This window comes from Microcebus murinus, chromosome 17 (assembly GCF_040939455.1).
Source record: "Microcebus murinus isolate Inina chromosome 17, M.murinus_Inina_mat1.0, whole genome shotgun sequence".
NCBI classification, from domain to species: Eukaryota; Metazoa; Chordata; class Mammalia; order Primates; family Cheirogaleidae; genus Microcebus; species Microcebus murinus.
The window spans coordinates 49,288,893-49,307,532 of record NC_134120.1 but is presented as its reverse complement, the minus strand read 5'-3'; the positions used below and the strand labels follow the sequence as shown (position 1 = coordinate 49,307,532).

At 38.1% G+C, this 18,640-nt stretch overlaps 1 protein-coding gene across 4 annotated transcripts in view; it reads left to right on the top strand.

Annotated features, from left to right (window-relative positions):
• LPIN2 (lipin 2) overlaps window positions 1–18,640 on the top strand; it is a 95,874-nt gene that overhangs the window by 24,167 nt on the left and 53,067 nt on the right. The window contains exon 2 of one of the 4 annotated variants that reach the window (XM_075993617.1): window positions 5,885–5,996. The exons of the other annotated variants lie outside the window; for them this stretch is intronic. The gene's annotated coding sequence lies outside the window, so the exon portion shown is untranslated. The remainder of the gene's footprint in view (window positions 1–5,884; window positions 5,997–18,640) is intronic. 4 annotated transcript variants of the gene reach the window in all.

Genomic DNA, 18,640 nt, shown 5'->3' with positions numbered 1-18,640 from the left:
ATATAATTTAATTCTACCTGTTGAATGTTTTCCTTTAAAAATAATGTGAAGTAAATGTGTATTTTCAATGTCTTTTTTAAAAATAAAGGATGAATTTTTTATAAAAACAGGCATAAAATCAAGACAAATTCATTTCTAAAATCTGTGGTTCATAATCTGATTTTAGTTTTAAAGTTATAAACAATTTTTATTGTTACCTTTAAAAATGTTACATTCTGTGTGCTTTTTGCTTTTGGATCTGTTTGGTAAAAGTGTACTTGTTCAGAGTTCTCAGGAACTAAAGGAAAGATGTTGTTTGAATATGAATGGAAGTCAGGTGCTACCCAGGTAGGCAATTTGCTTTTGAAATCTACATTTTAATATTACGGAGTGTATATACATATGGGCTCATGTACATTTATTGTACGGGTCAAAAAGGAGAGTAGTGAACATAGCTGACTCTTTATGAAATCTTTTAAAAATTCACTTAGTAAGTAGCACTGACACATACACAAAGTGTCCATCACAGGAAGAAGTTCGGTGACTTCTTGCTGCTGGTGTTTTCCAGAGAGGTCAAGGGGTGTTTGCTTAGGCTGCATTTTATTAACGGTTCCCTTTTATATTGCTGCTAGAACATTGAAGTCCCATGAGTCACCTCCCTGCCCCATAAGAAATTTGAATTTTCTGAATGGGTGATGTTTGGTCTATGGAATTTGATATCTGCTTAATAAGCTAATGATTATATAGGAGTTTGACTTTATAACCTGGGTGTGTGTGGCAAGAGGGAGAATCCTGGCTTTCAGGGCCCAGGCCTTACAAGGCACACTCGGGCACTCCTCTTATTAAAAGGTGACAGTTTGAGTTTTGAAAGAGTATTTCTCATGGTTTATGTGTTTGGAATGAAAATGTATACATTTATGATTTTAAAAACCATAGGAGATTTCTTTGCTTTGTTAGTAATTGGGAATTTAAAAAAAAATCATGTTTCCATGTTTTTTAAACAAGTGAAGATAGTTTATTTGGTAAGATGTTCTTAGCCAAACTCATAGTCCTAAGAAGAGCTTGTAGAATCCAGAGTCTTTCTGCAATTTAGAGCTGGAAGGGACGGGAGTGGGGGTGGGCATCACCTGGCCATTTTTATTAGCGAGAGCTCAGGCACAGAGGTTGCCCAGGTTTGTTGCCCAGACCTGTTCTCACCGGAAGTGAGACTTGACCTTGGGTCTTCACATCCTCACCAGCTGCACGGGATTCCAAGAAGCCTTGAGGGCATCAGTGCTTCTCAGTCCTTTTCTCTCTTTATTAAAGGACCTGGGCACCTCTGGTTGACTCCAAAAAGCTCAGTGAGATTTAATAATGTAAACATGTGGTAAGAGTCAAGTCACCATGTAAGTGGGGGATGTGATACGAGGCTGAGTGCTTCATACTAAGTTTGGAAACCGTGAACTTCAGGCGGGGGGGGGGGGGTAGGGGTGAGGCTGGGGGTGTGGAACCCCAGCCATAGCACATTGTCATTACTCATTGCTTCCTGAAATCCTAAGATAACATGAGGTGAATGGATCCAAAACTAATCAGGTTCCTTCTATCTAGCATGGGCAATGGATTAAATTAATTAATTACAAAAGTGATTATTGAGTGGAATTTCATTTCCTCATAGAAATGATGTTATTAACCTTTATTGTCTTGGCTGGGTGTGGTGGCTCATGCCTGGGATCCTAGCACTCTAGGAGGCCAAGGTGGGTGGATCGCTCAAGGTCAGGAGTTCGAAACCAGCCTCAGCAAGAGTGACGACCCCGTCTCTACTAAAAATAGAAAGAAATTAGTTGGCCAACTAAAAATATATAGAAAAAATTAGCTGGGCGTGGTGGTGCATGCTTGTAGTCCCAGCTACTCGGGAGGCTGAGGCAGAAGGATTGCTTGAGCCCAGGAGTTTGAGGTTCCTGTGAGCTAGGCTAACGCCATGGCACTCTAGTCTAGGCAACAGAGTGAGACTCTGTCTCAAAATAAATAAATAAATAAACTTTACTGTCTTGTAATTAACCATAGAACTCAACTAACCAGAAGTTCTGAGTCCTGGAACAAGGAGGAAGGAAGGAGCTAAAGCAAGAATTTCCTCCTCCTCTCCTGGATAAGAGTGGTATTTCACCAAATTTTTTGAGTTAAACATTTTTTGAGTTCCATTTTCAAAGTCATCTTTTTGCTCCCACTCTCTTCAACTAACAACCTTGATGAGCTTTAAAATTATGCCTTTCCTTTTCCTGCCTAACTCCTCTTAAGTTGTTGGAGTGCTGGGTCTTTGTGTTCTTGCCACTGAGGTATGAGTAGTGATAGCTCCTTAACCCCTGCACAGGTAGCTGTTTTTGAGAGAGAGGATTCTGATAAATTTGCAGGTCTGTTGTAGTAGGTTCACTAGCCAAGTGAGAATGTGGACTGAAAATGCTAAGGCCTAGTGAGAGGATATATTGTGGCCAGGCAGCACAGGGTTGGGGATGTTACTATTAACAGGCAGGTTAGGGGAGTAAATTCTCTTAAAATCTTCATTTTCACAGCACACGTGCCTCTTTTATTCTTACCTGCAGGTGAGCTCAGGAATTTAGGAGACAGTGGCTTTGAGATTGGCCATGAATATGTTTAGGGGGTGGGGGAACCTGTGCCCTTGGGGCCAGGTGGCTTTCTGGATCCCTTTTTGGATTCAGGCCTTTCGACTGAATCCAAATTTTACAGACAAATCCTTTTAATAAAAAGGAAGTTTGGATTTGGTTGAGGGACTGCACTTGGGGACCTTGAGAGCCATATGTGGCCTTGAGGCAGCAGGTTGTACACAACTTCCTCAACACAGAACTTTATAGTGCATGTCTAAAACTATTTCTTCAAAGGAAACAAAATTCAATTCATCCAGCAAATATTTATTATGCCACAACTGAGTCCAGTAGATGGGTTACAAATAAATTATTTGTGTTTGCATTAACTAGTATGTCTGAATTATTTGCTGCTCTGGGTTTATGAATTACACAGCTGGACAGATTTCCAGCAAATGGCTACATAAATAGTACCACTTCTAGTTTGCCCAGATGGTCCTGATTACACACTCGCAGTTAGCTGAGCTCTTCCACTCAGTTGGTTAGAGTGCCTGGTTGAGTGTAGACGTGATCCAGGTGTGGGATCATTCACCTTTGTGCATTGGGAAAACATGTCTGAATTCCATCACTGTGCCTTTAGATGTTCCAAAAAGTTAGGAACTATGCAGGCCTGGTCTAGAGGAGTTTGACACAACTCTCTGAAAGGGTCTAAACAAAAGTTTCATCCCTCTTGAGAAAACACTGATTTTAGACAACTTATATCTTACACTCATTTCTTAGGTATTAAATATTCAAAACTAACCCAGATTCACTAGAGAAAAAATTATAGAAACATTTCTAGAGTAGGTAATTTGTGTGTGTTTTACATTGCTTTTTATCTAATCAAAAATAGAAACCAATTTTTGTTTTTGTGTCTTGTTTTAGAAAAATACTTATCTCTAAAGCCTATTACATAATCTAGAATGATTTGCTTTAGACATTATAGGAAAGACATTTTTTTAAACGGTAGAAAAAAAACACATGCTGATCTTATTTTATTAGAATATCATTTTAGCTCTGTGATGAAATCATGTTTAGAACTTTGTGTGCCTTTGGTTTAGCATCTTAACCTTAGCGCATATCTATGTGGAAGAGACCTTCAGAAATCTGCGTAAGATGAATCCCAGGAAAACACGAAGACAGGGCAGTGTAATCTCTAGAATGTTATAACATTCTGGAGTTTATCTGAACTCAACTTGAACTGCAAATAGAGAAGCTATCTCCAGCTAGGTCAAGGGGTGGCAGTAGGTGAAATTCTAGAAGTCATTTGCCACTTTGATTTCTCATATATTCTAACAAAGCATGAAACCATAACCATTATAGACTGATAGTCCTACGATTGAAATCATAGTGGAAAAAGTAATTCTTTTAGGGCAAAGCGAGGCAGGAAATGAACAGGAAACACACCCTGCAACTGTGTTCACTCCTGAAAACAGGAGGGGCCTGGGAATCATCCACTCACCTGTGGTCATCAGCTTGAGATACGCTGACATTTGGGGGTCACTTGGGGGCTTTGAAGAGTACTCGCTCCTGTGCTCTGGGGTGTGGCCTAATCATCACGATATCTTAGGGTTCCTCAGTGACTGTAATGTTCATCCAGGTGAGAAGCCACTCCCGAGGACAGTGATTCCCAGGTCTTTCTGGTCACTGGAATGAATCTCTGCTGAGTTTTCAATAGAAAATACAGATTTCCCAGACAGACTGAAGCAGAAGTGAAGGCAGCTGCTAGTGTAGCCCAGTAATACTTGTTTTGTGTTTAAAACTAAACTTTAGATTTTATTTATATTTTTGTCACTAACATCTTTTTCTGTTTCAGAAAATTAGTTGTCATTGTTAGTTAGGATTAGTTGTCATTGTCTCCTTAGTCTCTTCCAATCTGTGATAGTTGCTTAGTCTTTTTTTGTCTTTCATGACCATGACGTTTCCATGAGTACCAGTCAGATATTTTGTAGAATTTCCCTCAATTTGGGTTTGTCTAATATTGTCTCATAATTAGATTGAGGGTATGTTTTTTGGGATACAAATACTACAGAATTGATATGTCTTTTTCCCCTGATGTCACTGTGTCTAAATTTCTCTTGGATCACCTGATTATGGTGGTGTCTGCCGTGTTTCTCCACTGTAAAGTTACTATTTTTCCTTTTGTAATGAATATATATCTTGGGGAAAAATATTTTGAGAATCTGCAGACATCCTGTTTCTCAAACTTTTGTCTTCTATTTTTAACATTCATTAATGGATCTGTGGTATATTCTAATAGTGAGTTTCTAGTTCCTTTGTTCCTTATTCATTAATTGGAATTCATTTTTAAGAGAAAGCTGTCCCTTCTCATCCACTTATATATTACTTTAAATTTTATTTATATCTGTGTGAACTCATGGATATTTTATTCTATGGAGTATAATTTATTTTGTTGCTTATATTGTTCTAGCTTTAGCCCTTGGGAGTTCTTTGAGATTGATTTCTGTGTTTCTCTCACATGCCCTATTGTTTTCATTTTGGACACTTTCCTACTTTCTGAAACTATAAGATGCTCCAGCAACATCTTGTGTTTTCCTTCCCCCAGCCCTGGAATCAACCATTTCTCCAAAGAGTCTGGTTCCTTTTATTGAAAAGTGATATTTAGAAACCAAGATCTAGGCTATAGATGTGCAGATTGCTTTGAGAGTATCCTTGATTCTAGATCCTCTCAACAGAGAGTTAGGGTATATAAATATGTATTATAGCTCGGACATAAATGCACCTATATTTACGCATTTATTCATCTGTGTATGTGTTTGAGAACCATGAGTTCTTACTAATACCTCCAATTCCAGTCCGACACCACAGGATTGGTTTTAACCTTCCCCTCTAGGCAATTTTTATTTTTAGAAGCTTCTCAACTGTTAATGACTAATTAGACATGGATAATGATGATGTTTAGATACATAACTGTTAGATACAATGTGGATCCAAAGGCTCTTGTAGCTTCATTAAGTATTTGTTAATGCACAGTCTCTTTCATGAACCATCATTTTCCATAATTGAGTTAGTCACCATCTCTCTTTACTGTACTAAAAGGAATTTTTATGTTACTCCTATCCCTCATAACTGAGGAAACTTAGCCTCCTAGAAAAATAAATCCCCTTTTTGTAGTGGAGTGGAAAGTGGTACAATTTCACAGCCAATATTCTTATAAAAAATTAGTCAGAAAAATTGCATACACTTGAGGGAATGTTTAGTGAGTTGAATGCCCAGGGAAGCTGTTGAATATATATATATATATTTTTTTTAATTTTTTTTTTTTTGAGATTCTGTTGCGTCAGCTAGAGTGCCGTGGTGCCAGCCTAGTTCACAGCAACCTTCAACTCCTGAGCTCAAGCCATCCTCCTGCCTCAGCCTGCCAAATAGCTGGGACTACAGGTGCGTGCCACCATGACCGGCTAATTTTTTCTATTTTTAGTAGAGATGGGATCTCGTTCATGCTCAGGCTGGTCTCGAACTCCTGACCTCGAGCAGTCCTCCTGCCTTGGCCTCCCAAAGTGCTAGGATCACAGTCGTAAGCCACTGTACCCAGCCCATTTTTTAAAAAACATCAACAATACACCCAAACAAATGACAAAAAGTTTCAGGATTTCACTAAAACCAAATTTATTTTAATACTTGAATAATCTTCTTTTTGATAAGGCATTTCTGCATCCTTTTTCTAAGAGTGGTTTTCTTTCTAAAGCAGGTACTTTGTCAGACTTTTTTGATAATAAACCCTTCAGCCCTGGTTGGTGAGAGTGCTGGACTATGCACTTTTGGCCCACATGTTCTTGTTAAGTTAGTAGCTGCCGTGTTAGTTAACAAGTAAGTGCAATGGTAGTTTATCTGGCTTGTTCCTACCCAAACTTAACTAGGGTACCGTATGATGCAGGTTGAGGGACCTTTAACGCCGGGAATTAACACAATTAGGACAAGTTTAAAGTGTTGACGCAATTCACCTGTAATATTAACTAAGGTTCTTTTCTGGTGGGTGAGAGAGGGTAAGAAGATGGAAGGGAGGAGGGTGAATGAAGGTTAATATGTCTTTCCCTTTACCTGCAACCTACAAGAATATATTAATTTTGTTCCCAGTCTGGGGCTGTAATTTTGACAGAAGATTCATGATGTCAATTCCTGACTTCTAGGTCAGTGTGTAAATAGAAAGCACTTCCGTCCAATAAAGTTGGAATGTTTCAAAGGACATGTATACTACTACCAATGTCAGTGATAGTCAACCCTGAAAGTACTACCCATGATTTCCATAGCAACCTGCTAAAATTGTGTGCCCTTTGTATGTGGAATTAAGCCAAATGATCAGGTTTCCTGGTTTATTTTAGAGTTGCTTATAGTTATCAATAATCACCACCAAAATGGATTAGCCTACTCAATTCTCTTAAAAGTTGTAAGGTAAAGTGAGAAGGTGTCCTTAAAGACATATTTGTGATCATAATGTGATCATATCTTTAGCACTACTTATAATAAAAGGCTTAATATTTTTCACGTATGATAGCATATGGAAAAATCATCATGGCCTTCGAAAAGTCTTTATGAAATTCCTACCTAAACATAGCCCTGAAAATTCCATAAATGTTGCATTACTGTTTTAGGAGCTTGTGGTCCTTAGGTAACCTTGGAATGAGTGTAGTTGTTTAAAGACAGGCACACCTGGGCTTTTGTCTGGGCCTGTCTCTGTGTAATTGCTTGACTTCAGTTCAGGTAAGTCGCTTGTCTTCTCTGGGTCCCAGTTCCCTTATTAATACAATACATATAACATCTCACCTAGCTGTCAGGATTGAATCAGAATGGCATTTGGAAGGGATAGATGTTAGTGTCCTCTCCTTTTCCCCCCATCAGCTCCCCATGACTAACATTAGGAAGAATAATGAGTTAAACATCTGAATTGTAGCTTGGATTATATGTGATTGTCAAGGATATGCATTGTTTAAAAGCTTATGGCTGTGAGCAAATGAAGAGTTTGAGTTTTCACCAGTGTAGGTGAATCTACATTTTATGTAAATCCCACATATGAAAAGCTAAACTTAAAAAACAGTTAAATCATCATCACTTTGTAAAATAAGGAGGGATTTAATAGCAAGCTCCTCAGAGTGCACTGAAGATATCTTAAAAATAATAGCTGGAAAATCAATCTTATAAAAATATGTCTAAACAATTCCATTCCTGAATATTGACCCAAAGAAAATGAAATTATGTTTACTCAAATGCCCATAGACAAATGTTAGTACAGGTTGAGCATCCCTAATCCAAAAATCAGAAATCCAAATTACTCCAAAATCCAAAACCTTTTGAGTGCAACATGGTTCTGCAAGTGGAAAATTCCACACCTGCACTCATGTAATGGGTCACAGTCAAAACTTTTGTTTCATGTGCAAAGTTATTAAAAATATTTTATAAATTACTTCAGTCTGTGTATATAAGGTATACACAGTCATGTATACATGACAAGATATGTAAGAAACAAATGAACTTCATGTTTAGATTTGAGTCTCCTCCCCAAGATAATCTCATCACGTATATGCAGATATTCTAAAATCTGAAAATATCCGAAACCCAAAACATCTCTGATCCCAAGTATTTTGTATAAGGGATACTCAACCAGTAGCTTTATTTGTAATTGCCAAAAACTGCAAACAACTCAGATGTCTTCTAGCTGGTGAATGAATAAACATTTGGTACATCTATACAATGGGATACTATTTAACAATAAGGAGCAAACTGCTGATAAATGAGCAATATTAATTAATCTCACATGCATTATGCTAAATGAAGTGAAATTCCAAAGGTACACACTCTATGGTTCCATTTGTATGATATTCCAGAGAAGGCAAAACTAGAGACAGACGATAGATCAGCTGTTGCCAGGGATGTGGGGTAGAAAGATTGACTCCAAAGGAGCATGGGCATATGGAGGGATGATCTAATTGTTCTGTATCTTGATTATAGGTGGTTACAGGATTCTGTGGTACAGAACTGTACACTATTAAAGGGTTAATTTTACTGTCTATAAAGTATACCTTCATTTTTTAAAAAAACTTATTTTGAATAGTTTTAAGTTATAGCTATTTGAAATCTTAAAATTGCATTTCATAGCAGAGTTGGCACGAACATTTAGATAGAAGTTTTTTGTATGCTGATAGGTATAACCATTACTTAAAGGTTGACTTGAGTAATAGTTTAATCTTTCATGATTAACTATAAATAATCTTGAACTGATCATGTATCTTAATGATTTTACTTGTTGCATTTCCTTCTAGTCTTCAGTCAGGTTAAATGTTCCCTTTAACTGCATGTCACCTCATGTACACAGAGGTCAAGACTGGGCATATTTTAGCCATGATAGGAACAGATAAGAACTAAATTATCAGGAGGCTTCATTGTAAGATCTTATTCTGCAGTTTGGGAAATGACGGGAGCAGCAGTGAAATGTGGGAACAAGAGCTAAGATAGTTTCAAACAAGTTTGGTCACTTGAGTGTTGTGGCGGTTAGGGAAAGGAGTTGAGGCTCACTTTTCCTAGCATGCTGCTTGCCATTTTAGGATCTATTCAAGTAACACATATTATTATTTTGAAATTTAAAGATATTTGTAAAAGTGAACATTAGTGAGTTTTTTGTTGTTCTCTACCAAATTCTTTTGCTGAAAAAGATGAGTGTTTTAACCTTAAAACTCTGTATACCCATAATATGCCGGAATAAAAAAAAAAAAAACCCAAAACAAAACAAAAAAATACCCTTTCAGATTAAAATATATGAATATAGGTAAATTACTTTTAAGCATTTCAATTGATATCTGCAATAAAACTGAGCTTCACAGAAAAATTTCACCCTATCTTCTTGACTTACACTTTAGCTAATTTACCTCCAGGTTAGAAATTTAGTCATTCAACAAATATTTATTGTGTGCCTGCCAGGGTGAGGCGCTATGCTAAGAGGGATACAAAAATACTAAAAAAAAAAAAAAAAAAAAGAGTATTTTAGTGCATTGTTAAGCATTAGGAAAATTAAACTGTTGTTACTAGCCATTTTCCTTGGAGGCTGTGCTCTGTAGAATTATAAGGTTGGGTATTTTCATGTAAGTAAATTGACTAGTAGAAAATTGTTAACCTTGTGGTTCACTCTGTTTTCTGTGATCTTTTGTCATGGCATGATCATGGTCAGTGTTCACTCCTTACCTTCACTCAACTGATTTCCTGTGACAGACCAACAGTCTCTTTTCTGCCACAAGTAGCTGCTGGGCTGCTGAATGTTCTCTAGACTAATCTTCACAGGTATCCTTTTTTCTCACAGGGATATTTTTAGATTTACCTATCCTGAGGTGGTGTCATTCTTAGTTGCCACTGACATAGACTAGATTTGTGCAGGGTTTTCTCTGTGAGGTCTTCACCAGCATCCAGAGAAAAGAATGGTTTCTGAATGTGTGATTATTACTTTTGTGACTTTGGGTTGACCTCCACCATTGACTTTTTTTTTTTTAATTGTGTGGTTATATATATCTCATCACTTAACCTCTTGAATTTCATTGCCTCATTCGATGAGACATAACATTCTATATTCTTGCCTCTCATTGCTGATTCTGTTCAGTGGGTCCTGCATTCATTCATTGGTGCATTCATTGATCCAGATTGATTCATTGAACCAGAAAGAACCTATTACTGCTAGGCACTGTGCCAGGCTTTGGGGAGACAGTGAAGTGTGCAGCACTTCTCATTTGTCAGAATTCAGAGTCTGGAGGTGGGGTAAACAAATTCAGACAGCAGGCGAGTACTGTGGTAGGGAGAGGGCAGGGGGCCGTGGGCATGTACAGCAACACACCCTCATCTCGGCACCTTCTGCTTTCTTCTCGGCCATAATGCCCAGACATCCTCACCCCGTCAGTCTTTATGATGATCTCCTACTGTGTTCTGTGGATTCACGGTCTGTTGTGGACATACTTTCTTACTTGATCCCATTTCCTCCTTATCTAGGAAGCCTGAAACATACTTGCTCCTACTATAAAATATTAGATTGAGAAGAAAATTGGTGTTGACTTTTGAAGGATTGTGCTGAAAATTATTGGGCAGTCATCTGGGCTAGAACGTGGGGTTGATGGTTTTTATGAAGTAGGTGATGCTTATAGTCCTTCCGTTGGTTATACCTGCTGAAAAGCTGAAGCAAACACTGTAGTTGAGTAAGAGTTGGGGCCACCACTCCAGAGAGAACAGGTATGACTGTAGTGGGAAAGTGTCTTCCCTTTGTTGAACCTTACTCAGCCCAGCAAAACTGTTCATCTGTGTTGTAGACCATGAGTATGTTGAAATCATCATAGGGGAGTGTGATCTCAGCAGAAATCTGTGCTTCCATACTTCCTTCAAGAAATTGTGTTGTGACAGATCCAAAATCCAAATGTATCAGCCTTGACAACTAAGCTTAAGGCCAGCCTCATGTCCTCTCATTTAAAAATTTTTTTTTTAAATTTCTTAAGCAGATTACATTGTTAAATAGAAGAAAGCTTTAACTGGGTTACATTTAAGGCTTGCTGATTTTGCCAGGGTGATTTTCAGGGGAGGGTGTGTAGAAGGCAAGAAACTTATGTCTGGTCATCATTCAGAGAGATGCTGAGAGAGCAAGAACCAGGGCCAGTTGGGGTCTCAGTGTGGCCAGCTGGTGGGCCTTCTGGATCTAAGCTCAGGGGGCTGCCACTCTCAGGTTGCCTTGGCTCTACATACACATTTCATGAATATCTGTTTGAGTCAAATGTCTCCGCACCCCTATCAGCCAGCTGATACCAGGACCTGGACCCCATGTTACAGACATGGTGATTGGGTGCTCAACTCTGTGTTTGGGGGTCTCTCTGAGAGAAGAAATCGTTGTAATCCAGGGAGTCCTATTTTTACCTTCCGCTCTAGCAATTGCATCAGGTGTCTGTTTAAACTCCCAAACAGAAATGTTGAGTCAGAAAATACCCTCTTCTTTCTTATGTATTCCAAAAGTTGATACTGAATAGTATTGAGTTGTAATTATTGGAAAGGGACCCTTAGGAAGCAATCTTCTAAGACCAGAATTTTTATGAGTTTTTTTATAGACCCACTGCCAGTCCTAGAATTCAAGTATATATCATAAAATGATCAAGTCACCTGTTATTAAAGTGTCTAAAATTCAAGGTCTATTAAGTGCAGATCAGAAGACAAAGTAATATTATAGATACACCTTAGAGCAGGGGTCCCCAACCTATGGTGAGTTGTATAATTATTTCATTATATATTACAATGTAATAATAATAGAAATAAAGTGCACAATAATTGTAATGTGCTTGAATCATCCCAAAACCTTTACCCCCCCCCCTTACCCCCATCCATGGAAAAATTGTCTTCTATGAAAACGGTCTCTGGTGCCAAAAAGGTTGGGGACCACTGCCTTAGAGGACAGGATCTGTACTTTAGCATGTAACAACTTAGTCTTCTCCACAAACTTAATCAGGATTGGGAGGAGAAAGTTCTTGCAACAGAACCTATAGTTAGTTCCCAAACCTGGATGTCCATCAGAATCAGGGATAATAGATTCTTAAGACCTCACTTCCAGCTTTTTATGTAGTAGATCTGTGTTGGGGCCAAGGAACCTACATTCTTAACCACCAAAATGTGATTCTCTTGCACATGGTCTGGGGATCAGTCTTTGAGAAATAATGACCTAAGTGGTACTCCTTGCCAGTCATCAAACAATGACTTTAAAATGTCATCTACTGAGAGCTCAATCAATTCCATCTGTAGTTCTTTAGGTGCCTTGGTGGTACCAACTAGGTGAGACTGAAATGCTAATTTGAGTGTGATGTCATGTTAAAGTCAGTGAAACTTTCACTGTATTCTCCAATTAATAGGTATATAACAGCTGAGTATTCTTCAGATGATTAGCATATATCATCCTCCTCATCAGTGACCTTTGCTAACGGGAAAATGTTCATCCAAAATTTCCTTTTGAAGAAATGTTTTGAAAAAAGATAGCTTTTTCAAAATGCTTGGATTTTTTGCCACATATATGTAGAGTGTTTTACCTTGCAAAGATATATTCAGGTTTTGATTTGACATATCACACAGAAATGCTACATACCTATAGAAATCTTCTCTTAATAATTCACATTGCTGATTCTGTTCTACATAAAATTTAACTATCTGTTGTTGCAGAGATAAAATGTTGGCAAATCCATACTGAATACCTCATTGTTCAACTTTAGAATGTTATGAAACTGAGGATGCCATGTTGCATTTGCACATATATTTGATGATACTTTTAATGATACTGATGATTAATTTAATGATACTTTTAACTTGTTGCAAAGGGTAACTTCAAATAACTTTACCACAGATTTTGCTGATGCAAGATACAATGAAAAGAAATGAGAGCATCTGGATCTGTTAACACTTTTTTTTTTATCTGTGCAATAAACCCTTCATATTTTCCTGTCATGGAAGGTGTACCGTCTGTACATACACTAAATTTACCAAATTCAGTCCAACTTTATGACATTTATATTGAAAGTTGTTGAAGGTATCTGTTCCCCATGTTCTATTCGTGAGAGTGCCCAAAGTGAGTAACTCTTCATAGCAAAAAAAAATCTTCTGTTATGACCCAAATGAAGTATAAAACCTGTGCTGAGTCAGCAGTATCAGTTGATTCATCCAAAGCAATTGGATAATATATATTTTCCTTTTGAAGTATTGTATGAAGTTCTGTTAAGTTGAAGTCTAATTCATGTCGCACGCAGATCAGTTATGGTTCTTCTTGAAAGAGGCAGCTGTTTGTAGTTTGAAATGTAATCAGGGTCTGAGCATCCGATAGCTTCACAATGCATTCTTTCACAATTTCCAAATTACTGAATGGCTTCTGTTTTTCCCAAGTATATAATCTACTTTATAAGTTGCTTCAGTGGCATTATTTCCACGTCTTACTGCTGCTTAAAAGAATTGTCTTTGCTTTGCTTTTCATCTTTTAATTTCTGCAGTACAACCTTTTGTTCCTCTCCTTCTACTTTAAAATACATGTGGTCCTTATGAGTGTTATAATGCTGATGAACATTGAATTTCTTTAATGTTGATACTGTAGTATCACAAAGCAAGCAAATCATCTGTAGCAGAAACAAGATTAAATTGCAATTCTCAATCCTCATTAAAAAATCTCTTGGCCGGGCGCTGTGGCTCACGCCTGTAATCCTAGCTCTTGGGAGGCCGAGGCGGGCGGATTGCTCAAGGTCAGGAGTTCAAAACCAGCCTGAGCAAGAGCGAGACCCCGTCTCTACTATAAATAGAAAGAAATTAATTGGCCAACTGATATATATATAAAAAATTAGCCAGGCATGGTGGCGCATGCCTGTAGTCCCAGCTACCCGGGAGGCTGAGGCAGAAGGATCACTCGAGCCCAGGAGTTTGAGGTTGCTGTGAGCTAGGCTGTCGCCATGGCACTCACTCTAGCCTGGGCAACAAAGCGAGACTCTGTCTCAAAAAAAAAAAAAAAAAAAAAAATCTCTTTTTTTTCCTTCAGCATTGGTCATCTTTCCTTCTCTTGGTCATCTTTGACACCATGGGCTGTTAAGCAGACAGAATTAAAAAATACTGTCAAGCTGTGCAACTATTATAAAATTCTACTTCAAACAGAAACCCAGTGCACCACTGCCAAAGCTGATAACAGCTCAACCCCCATAAACTCTCTCTAACCAGCCTCGTGTGGTAGTGGCGCCAGTCAGGCAGGGAAGTTAGAACTAAATCATGAGTGTAGCAGCCATCAGTTTAGCCCTTATGGCTTACTAATGTTCTAATTGTGCAAGTCAATCTGGGAGGATTATTTTGTGGAAACTTATTTTATTCTTTGGTCTTTTATATACATCATTTTAAAAATAAAATAATATAAAAGACAAAACTATATTAAAAATAAAAGGATTTGTTCCATAAAATTTGGATTCAGACAAAAGACTACACTTAATGACCTAGAAGGCCACATGTGGCCTTGAGGCTGCAGGTTCCCCACCTGGGGTCAGGAGCTGTGAATGTTAGATGTGCAACTATCACATTTCCTTGGGGGACTGTCTTAGCTTCAAGGAGATCACATGGGTATTAATGGGCCATCTATTTTGTGGTGTTCCTGGGGGGTGGGTCAGGTTCTTCCTTGTGTTGCTTCTGTTTCCTATTTCTTATTTTATAAAGTGAGAATATAAAGTAATAAAAATTAAGGAAACTGGCATTATGCTACAATGGGGGAAAAGGGAAAAAAACTAAGGTACAAAAATAAGACATTTGTTTGCATTTAAATGTCTAAGAACAGGTTCTCTCAGGAAGGCTGAGTTCTTTGTCAAGGCTCAGCATCACTGTCTGTGGCACTGCTTGCTACTTATAGACTACACTCTTTTGTATAGTTTTCCATCCCTTATGTCTAGCTAAGTTGTCATCTCCTTTCATTCTTTGTGATCCCCATAGCATCTGCTGGGCACTCTGTAAATGTTTTATAAAATGTCTTGGTTAAGGTCCCACAAGATGTGGGCAAGCCCCTGGGTGAATTCCACTCCCTCCTCTCCCTGGCCAGGGAGAAGCTTGCAGCAGATGCTGCAGTGGGTACCATTGCTCCCTTTCATCACCCACTTCTTAAGCTCCAGAATCCTCCAGATTCATATTTGGCCACTTCTCAGTCTGGGATTTCTGGAGAAAAACTATAGGGACTTAGTATAACTTGAGTTCAGCTCTCAGATTTTTTGCTCTCAAGGACACCAGTTGACCTTGAGACCCAATGATTTAAGTCACAGATGGAAGTTAGTGGAGAAAGTTGGGACCCTGAGTCAAGGAGGAACTAGGTTCTAATGAATAGATATGGAAAGTAAACACCTCTTGTGTCAAGTCTCAAATATGAAATGAATCATGCCTGCTTTGCATAACCTACATTCTTTTTGAAGATCAAACGAGGTATGTTTGAGAAAGTTCTTGAAAAATATCAAATGCTAATCAAATGCACAGCGTAATCCTGGACATCCTGAAGGGGTTTGATCCAGGAGCATCGGCACAAGCTGGAATAGGTAGCAGGGTCCTGGTATCTATTTCCTGAAGCATACAGGAGTCTCTATTTCCTCCTAGCATATTCCTCACATCTGTGAGCAGCAGGTTAGACAGAATGGCCTGTTCTTTGATAAATGTTTTTACCTCTGTCCATAAGTCTCACCACTTGTGATGGCTCCCAGAAAGTCCTCGGTATAGCATTGAACCATGGTCTAGTGGTGGGAGGGTTATTATTATAGTAGATGCTACCTTTCATAGTGGTGTGAGGAGACTGGGAGTGGAGGATAGTTATTGCTTCTTTGGGCTCCCTGTAATCATTTTATATTTATATGGCCAAGTATCATTAAGTAAAAATGATACTCAGGTTACTGAAAGCAGCCCACTTACAGTAAGAAATCTGGAAGTTTTGTGGAAAGCTTTTACATGGTTACTTAGAGCATTTGTGAACTTAGAGATGCAATTAAGGGTGTAGGTTCTAGACTCAGACTTGAGTTTGCATATTGGCACTGCCACTTAATAGTGGTGACCTTGGATATTTCTGAACCTCAGTTTCCTCACATAAATGGGAATAGTAATACCACACACAAATGGGGATTTGTGAAGACTAAATGAGATGGGATATATATTGGTTAACACCATGCTTATCACATATTGAGGGATATGTAGGAACTATAGTTGTGCTGTTTGTTGGTAGTGGTACTGCTAACTAATAATATTAGTATTGAATATGAACGTAAACTTAAAAATTAGGAAACAGGTTTTGACGGTGCTTATAAAAGTGATACAGACTATATCTATTTTTGTATTGATAATTTATAAATTATTATAGTTATATTTTAATAACTACCTTGTATATCTGTTACTCTTTTCCTTAACAAGAGTTATTTTTGATTGAACCTGTTTACTGGTGCATTTCATTTATAAATCCCTACTATTGGGTGCTTCAGTGGTGCAGTCGGTTAGCACGTGGCACTTATATAAATCTCTACCATATATCATGAAAACTTAGTTTCTTTGATGTTCAGGAAAGATGCTAAGCAAATCTTCAAACTTTTGGTGAATAACTGAATCTTGAAAACTACCCATTTATTCCAGTGTATGTCCTTTTCTACCTTAAAATATTTGATAAGGCTCTGATGGTAGGCACTATTGAATTTCATGCGTGAAGGACTATTTGTGTGAAGGGCCATTTGGCTTCTAAAAAGCTAGTTGCTATTGTCTATTGATTTTGTTTTTCTACTTTTTAGTTAGTGATCAATAAGTACCTCTTTTTCTTGGACGCTCCCAACATTTAATACAGCCCATAGGGCAGGTACCTAAGCCTAAACAGCACACTGTGTATTGTATATACTGTATATCAGTCAGGCTATATCTGAGCCATTGTGTCTAGTTTTGGATATCTCATTTAAAGAAAGACATAATTCTCTATTTTGTCATAGAAGTGAAAGTAAACCCAGTCATTTCAGATATTTTAAGGAATAAGAATGCTTAGCCCAGACTACATGAGACCTAGTTGTGGTTGTACAATAGTAAACTCTTTGGTGTTTAGTAGTGTCTTTTAGAAGAGGGTAGTGATATTCATTGTAACGTCGACTGGACATAATAACTAGAGTTGTCTGATATTGTTATGAACTTCTTGGTGAAGTAGTGAGTCTCTGTCAACTTGAAGTGTCCCAGCGTTGAAAAGCAAAAAATAACTTAGGATGTTTAAGAAGATGCTTTTTTAGCCCGGGCTGCTGTAACAAACACTGCAGATGGTAGTTGACTTCAACAAATGTGGCTTAATAGCAGACTCATTTCTCGTAGTTCTAGAGACTAGAAAGTCCAAGATTAAAGCGCCAGCAGATTCAGTATCTGGTGGGAGCCTGCTTCCTGGCTTGCAGACTTCTTGCTGTATCTTCATGTGGAAAGGAGAGAGAAAGCATGGCCCTGGTCACTTTTTCTTTTTATAAGGACACTAATCCATCAAATGGGGACTCCACCCTTATGACCTAATTACTAAACCTAATTATTTCCCAAAGGCCCCACCTCTAAATGCCATCACGTTGGAGGTTAGGGTTTCAACATGTGAATTTGTTGGGGGGGGGGGTGGTCACAAACATTCAGTTTATAACAGTTTAATCTTTCTAAGCCACAATTTTATTATCTTTAAAAAACAAATAATAATACTACCTTTAAAGTTCTGAGATTATAACATAAAAGCTTTAGAATTTGGAACATGGTAAGCTCTCAAAAAAAGAGTTGTTGCTGGTGAGATTACTGTTACCATATTTCAGAGATGCAATAGAAGCATTTTTGATATTTGTTAAAAGACTGGGCTGGATGAACTTTTCCAGTTTCAGTAAGCAATCAGTACATTTTTAAATTTTTATTTATGCTTGCAAGCCTCAAGATAGGGATGGTGCTGTGTGAACATCCTTCAGTTCCACTTTGTGTTTTCTGTGCTGGCATCTCCAGGTCAGCCTGCCTTTCTGTTTATGTATTCTGTCTTTGCTTTTTCATTTGTTTCTGCATCCCTATTCCATGATCTCTGTTACTCTGCAATCTTTATTTCATTTTCTCCTCTCTCCCCACATTTTTGTCTCACCATTCACTGTGAAGTATGTTGAATAGTTTACAATGTACATTATTTCGCTATATTTTTAAATCCTAGCTTTACTTCAAAAGCTAATGTGGGGTGTTCTCCCATACATGACTAGGGTTACATGATTGTGTTCATTTTCCACTCCTGGTTCAGAATTTGGCTTTCCTAAGTATTGACCATGAGAGGCCTGCCTTTGTTCTTCTTCTTTTTTTTTTTTCCCCTGCTTTATTGTGGCTTGTGCTGGGCTGGTATGTAGGAATAAAGTTTTACAGTGCTAGATTCTGCTTAAAGAGGAAGATGTTTAACTTACCCACTTGTGCATATGATGATCAACTGCTTTTCCTCCAGCTGTGTTAGGGTGACCCTTTTAGCAGGTTGTTGCTCATTGGTCCCAGGGTGTAGGACGTTTTAAGGCACCAGGCCTCCCTTC